This window comes from Giraffa tippelskirchi, chromosome 13 (assembly GCF_054371585.1).
Source record: "Giraffa tippelskirchi isolate mGirTip1 chromosome 13, T2T-mGirTip1v1.2.pri, whole genome shotgun sequence".
Classification (NCBI taxonomy): domain Eukaryota; kingdom Metazoa; phylum Chordata; class Mammalia; order Artiodactyla; family Giraffidae; genus Giraffa; species Giraffa tippelskirchi.
This window is the reverse complement of record NC_137287.1, coordinates 93,361,970-93,367,969: the sequence shown is the minus strand read 5'-3', so window position 1 is coordinate 93,367,969 and position 6,000 is coordinate 93,361,970. Positions and strand designations below refer to the sequence as shown.

The following is a 6,000-nucleotide window of genomic DNA, read 5'->3' as shown; positions in this document are numbered from 1 at the left end:
AAGCGTGTAGACCCCAGACCAGTTGGACCTGAAGGTTAATGATGCTGACTCCTGCTTACCTAACCACCAGCCCAGCAGAAGAATGTCCAGGAGCTGATCATGCCCTCTTTAAACAATTAATATAAAACTTCTCATTGCTGCTGCTAAGTCACTTCAGTCGTCTGACTCTGTGCGACCCCATAGATGGCAGCCCACCAGGCTCTGCCGTCTCTGGGATTCTCCAGGCAAGAATACTGGAGTGGGTTTGCCATTTCCTTCTCCAATGTATGAAAGGGAAAAGTGAAAGTGAAGTCGCTCGGTCGTGTCCGACTCTTAGCGACTCCATGGACTGTAGCCTACCAGGCTCTTCTGTCCATGGGATTTTCCAGGCAAGAGTACCGGAGTGGGGCGCCATTGCCTTCGAAACTTCTCACTATCTTCCCCAAATTGGGACACATGGTTTTGAGGGCATGAGCTAGCTGTGGCCTGCTTTGCGGGCAAAGCACTAAAGCTGTCCTCCTTTCCTACTTCACCCAAGACTCTGTCTCTGAGATTTGATTGGCACCAGTGTACAGAGATGCTGAGACTTCCGCACCAGTATTAATGTGAGGTGGCATGGGAGCGGGTGGTGGCGGCTGGGTGCGCAGTGGTGTTGCAGACAATCTGTAGAGGTAGCCCCTTAGGGAACCCCATCCCCCCCTTCCCACCCCCAACTGAGATCCAGTGGATCTGCGGAAGCGAAGGCAGCTCTGGGAGGAGAGAGAGGCTCCTCTTCCTTTCGATGGTAGGGTTTAGAGTTCTGCGGGTAAACTGAGTCCAGGGGCCTAGCTCTGCTTGTTGCCTGGCAGGCAGGTTGGGCTCCACCTTACCCCCAAGCACAGGGCAGACAGGGCTGGACCAACTGCTTTTCTTTTGGGGGACAGGTGGGAATGTTAGGTGCCTAGATTGAGGAGGGGACGTTGGAGCTCAGGTGGGGAGCGCTGGGTCCCGGTTCCTCTGCAAGAAGGGACACCGAGGTCCTCTGCCAACGCGGCCTCCAGCCTCCCCGCCCCTGGCCAGCCGAGCCCGGGAGGAGCTCGGCGCGTCCCCGCCTAGAGGCGGAGCGGGGGCTGGGCCTGAACGGACTGGGCGGGGTGGGTCGGGGACGCGAGGCTGAACGGGGCCCCACACAGGCCGCGGCGGCTGGCTCCGGCCCCTAAGGTCCCAGCGGCAGCTGGAGGAGGAAGCCAGGCGGCTGAGGAGAAGGGGAGGCGGAGGAGGCCGAGGTGGAGCGCCGCTCGCGGAAAACTCTCTTCCCCGGCTCAGCAGGGAAAGGTACAGCGCGCGCCTGCTCCCCGATCCTCGACCCCCGGCCGCCGGCCCCATTCGGGCGCAGGCTGGGGCTGAGTCGACCGCGGGAGGGTGAGGGGCCCGCAGCAGCCCCGAGGGCTCGGCCGGTCCGGGGCTCCGGCAGCTAGAGCGGCGCTCGCGCTGGAGGGCGAGGGTGTCCGGCGTTCCCGGAGGCTGGCGAGGGCGGTGGGTGCCGCGCCCCTTTGCTCGTGTTGCGGGAGGCGGCGGTCCGACCCGGTGGCGGTGGTTCCCGGGGCAGGGGCTGCGCTGGGGTGGAGAGCAGGCGGGACCCTGGGGCTGCGTGCGGCAGGAGAGCACCCAATGCGCCCGGCGGGCGTCCTCGGTGGGAGCAGACAAAGCCGAGCGCTAACGCCCCGCGACTGCTCGGGCAACCCAGAGGGTGGGCGCTGGGGAGGGAAGAGAAGGCTCGGGGGCGACGGTCGGGACGCTGCAAGAGGCTGGGCCGTCCTCCCAAGGGGCGTCCAGGTAGTCTTCTCGCGGGGGGCATGGGGGAGTCCCCCGGACAGGGTGGGGAGCAGCTCTCTCCGAAGAGCCAACTAGAGGCTCACAGGCTGCTCTAGGCTAGGCTCCCTACCTTCTCGGAAAGGGGTAGGGAGTGTTGAGTGCTCAATTTGGGGGAGGGGCTTAGAGATAGTGCCGGCGGGAGGCCTGGGGACCCCCTCGGAGCTTGCACCAGGAAAAGGCATGGCCTGATAAGACAAGCGCTGCAGCTGGCACCTGTGGTGAGTTGTGCCCACAGGTTGGTTGCAGGATTTGCCGGTGGTGGCACATCCCGTGCCAGACCGCAGAGTAGGTGGGTAACTTGTCTGTGTTTGGAGCAGGCAGCAAAACGGCAGGTGTCTAAGGGGAGGGTCATTGGAATGGGTATGCATGCATCTGAAAGTGTGTAGTGAAGGACCCACATCAGCATTTTGCATCTTTGCCCCTCCTCCCCTTTCCTCCAGTTAGCTGGGGTCGAAGCATCCCAGTTCCTGCCACAGGCTAATGCCTCCACTAGGATTCCAAGGTAGTCTGCTCCCTGTCCCTCATTCTTCAGTTACCTCTCCTCCTGGATCATTCACAACAGTATGTTCTTAACATGCTTTGGCACCCCACCGCTTGTATTTTATGACCCCCCCCTTTTTCTTCATCCCTCATTCTGCCCCAGCTACAGATGACCTCACTTCCCTTCACAGCAAAACTTCTCCAGAGAGCTGCCTGTACCTATGGTCTCTGTGTTCTTCAGCTCACTTGACCTGGCTTTGGTCCCACAGCTTCATTGAAACTGTCCTAGTAAAAGTCTGCAGTGGTTTACACTCCCCTACACGCAGATCTTCCTTGACCTCCCTTGGTCTAGATCATTCTTTGCAATGTTCTCTCTTGACTTTTGGTTTTCTTCCTCACAAACCCCCTTTCCTCCTACCAAAGCCCTTCCTTACTTGTCTTTTAAGGATGACTCCTTCATACAGTTGTAAATGTTGGAGGATCCTGGGCTCTGTTCTTAGTCCCCTCCTTTCTCTGAGTCCCTTCTATTTACGTACCCCTCAAGCTCTCATTTTTTTCTTATAATTTTTAAACTCATTAAAATCAAACATTAATTTACAAACATAGATCTTAAATGTACATCATTTTCATTCTCATAATTTTATGTAGCAAATTTTATCTTCAGTTCCAACCTCTCTATCCAGCCACAGTCTAATGATTTATGATGTTACAGGTATGAAAACTTAATATGGATGAAACAATCCTGACTGCACTCCCCAAGCATGACCCTCCACTGGCCTTCCCATCTCAGCAAAGGCCCCATAACCCACTTGCCGACAAAGACAGGAAACTAGGTGACATCTTTTTCCTTCTCTCCACAGCTGACACTACAGCAAGTTCTTTTGCCAGATCTATCTCAGGCCTATTCTTCATACTCTGACTCCATGCTACTGCCCTAGGCTACTGCCCCAGGCCAAGCTACCTTTTCTGTCTTGCCTGAATACTGTAGTAGCTTCTGCCTGCTTTCCCCAAGTCTGCAATTGCCTCCACAAATCCATTTTAACAGCAACAAGAACAATTTAGAAAAATATTGAGTAGTCTCATTCCTCTAAGACCCTCAACAGCTCCCTTTTGCACTTGGAGTAAAATTTCAACGCTTTCCCCTGGCCTTTCATGTCTTCCATGATCTGGTCACTGCTGACCTCCCCTAGGCTAATCCTGACCACTGTCTCCTTTGCATTTTTCTGATAGCCACACCTGAATCAATTCTGTCGCTTGAACACCTAAGCTTTTTCCTGCCCTGTGGCCTTGCCTGTGCTGTTTTCTCTGCCTAGAATGTACTTCCAAGGTTTTCTACTGAACTGGCTCTGCTCCTTCTTATTTTTCAGGTCTTACCTCAAATATGCCTTCCCATCATTCTTTGTAATTCATCATAGCACGTGGTTTACTTTCTTTATTGTGCTTATCACAGTTCATAACCATTTGTTGCAGTTGTCTGTTTACTTTGTGTAGTGTCCTAAGGACTGGCCCACTGTTGCATCTGGAGCATCTAGCAGAGTGCCTGGAATGTAGCCGATATTCAGGAAATCTTCAGCCAGGTGGGAAGGTCAGGCAGTGCAGGATCCCCCTGTAAATCTCAAGTGATCATAGGACTTTTATTTTCTTTCCTTGAAAGCAGTTGTGCAAATCATTGCAAGAATCTGAGGGGGCCAGTGGGAAAAAGGGAAGTAGAGACAGTACAAATGGCTTAAAGGCAGGCCTGTACACCTAGTAGGAGATTGGATGGATTTGGGGGGTGTGGAGTTGATGTGGATTGCTGTGGGTTGGGGATCAATGATTTCCTTTGCTCCCTTTGGTGGAAATCCAGATTAGGTCAACAGAAGGATATGTACCTGTGTGCTTGTGTGTGTTTTCTAACTCAGGAGATAGAGATGGCCTGGGCAGCCAGGGCTTTATTTCAGGTCACTTTCTTGGGTGACTGCTGGGTACCCAGCCCTGGGGGCAGAGAGTTGAAGGGGAGGAAGAAGCTGAGGTTGGGGAGTCTAGTCCTTTATCTTCCCACCCGAAGCTCTCCTCTTTGCACAAAGGAGCCTAGCTGAGAATTGAACTGTTTGGCTAGTGCTCTCAGAATGGAGGGCTAGGAGCCAAGGGTCCTCAGATCTGGGAGTGGGAAGCTCAGCCCTAGACAGGGAGACTGGTGATGGACCAAGGTAATACTGTGAGGTGAGTGCTAGACCTAGGGGCTTGGGGCTCAGATCACAACTGGGCTGGCATGCCTAGGAAAGGCTTTGAGCTGGGATAGAGTAGGGAGAAAAGAGGGTGTCCTGGGTGGGAGAAATTGAGCAGAGGCCCAGAGGCTAGTCCAAGGCCCTGGTATACTCACTGGGTGCCAGGCAGTATTCTAAGGACTTTGCAAATATTAACTCCTTTCATCCTCTTAATAGCTCTATAAGGTAGGTCTTATTCCCATTTTACAGATTGGAAGACCAAGGCACAGTCATACAGCTCAATAGTGACAGAGCAAGGATTTGAACTTAGGCAATCTGGCTTCAGAATCCATGCTCTAAGTCACTCTACTCTGTCACTTCTCTCTTATCTCTCAGATATGTGAGCTGAAGTCTTTTTAACAAGTGTTTTTTTCCTGACTGCCAAAGGTGCTTGGCCTTGGGGCTGGAGCGGTAGGAAAGAAGTCAAACCCTCTAAGGTAGATGGGGTCCTTACTCAGAGTGGGTGATTGAGTCCGTCTGTTTCATGCCTCTCCTTTTCTTCTAGGAGGGGCACTGTGCCCAAGCCAAGTAGGATGTCATGCATAATGTGATTTCGGGGAGCTAGGGAGGACATTTTCTTCTGGTACAAAAACAGCTCCCTGCTTGAGATGCCACCATTAGAATGTCACTTCTTTGATTCAGCATTGCCCCATTGCCCTCTTCATCTGCCCGTGGTGACTCCAGAGAGGTCAGATAGGAGCTCTGCAGATAAACTAGCCTGTTTTGGATTCCATCTAGGATGTTATGAGGTGGAGGTTCATCCTTGGCCTTGGGAAACCTGGATGGGGGTCTAAGTAGGGCTGGGTTGAAGGTGGGAGCAGAGCTGGGAGAACAGAGAAATGGGAACTGAAAAGAGCTTAATCTACTTCAGTATTGGCCCTGTCCTTACTTCTTTTTGTGTCTGTAAAATGAGAGTCAAGAGATTTTTTTTTCTTTGATCCCCAGAGGTTGTGGAAGCCAGGAACTCCTTGAGGTCCATGCTTGAATACTTTCTTGCAGACCTAGGGTAAAGGAGCGAGGACTTCCCATGGGATGCCAGCTGCAGGAACTGGGCCAGAAAGGAGGGAGTGGGCAGGAGGGTGTGGCAACCTTGTCCTTTGAGGCTTTCCTGTTTGGTCATGAGGATGCCTCAGGGCAGGTGACTTGGCCTTCCAGGGGCCTGGCTAATAGGCAGAAAAAAGGTTTGTTGACCACACAGGGATGGAGTCTCCTTGCTCCACATTCTGACACCAGGTTTTGGGGATCTGCTTATCTATCTCAGCAGACCTCCCAGTCCCCCAGGAAAAGAGGGAGATTTGGTGGCATTCTCTTCTGCATTTTCCACATTGCTGCTGGAAGCTCACTAAGCCCATGTTTCTGAGGAGTGCTTCTTCTCTGAAGTATGCAATGGGCTTGTCCACCCTGCCTGAGTCCTTGTCTGCTGAGTTGAGGTGAAGACAGG

General features: G+C 53.1%; 1 protein-coding gene across 7 annotated transcripts in view; it reads left to right on the top strand.

Annotated features, from left to right (window-relative positions):
• The first annotated feature begins 1,109 nt into the window (after positions 1 to 1,109).
• The window catches only part of SMOX (spermine oxidase), a 36,003-nt gene continuing 31,112 nt past the window's right edge, over positions 1,110 to 6,000 (top strand). For all 7 annotated transcript variants that reach the window (XR_014072118.1, XR_014072119.1, XM_081552343.1 and 4 more), the window contains exon 1: positions 1,110 to 1,293. The gene's annotated coding sequence lies outside the window, so the exon portion shown is untranslated. The remainder of the gene's footprint in view (positions 1,294 to 6,000) is intronic.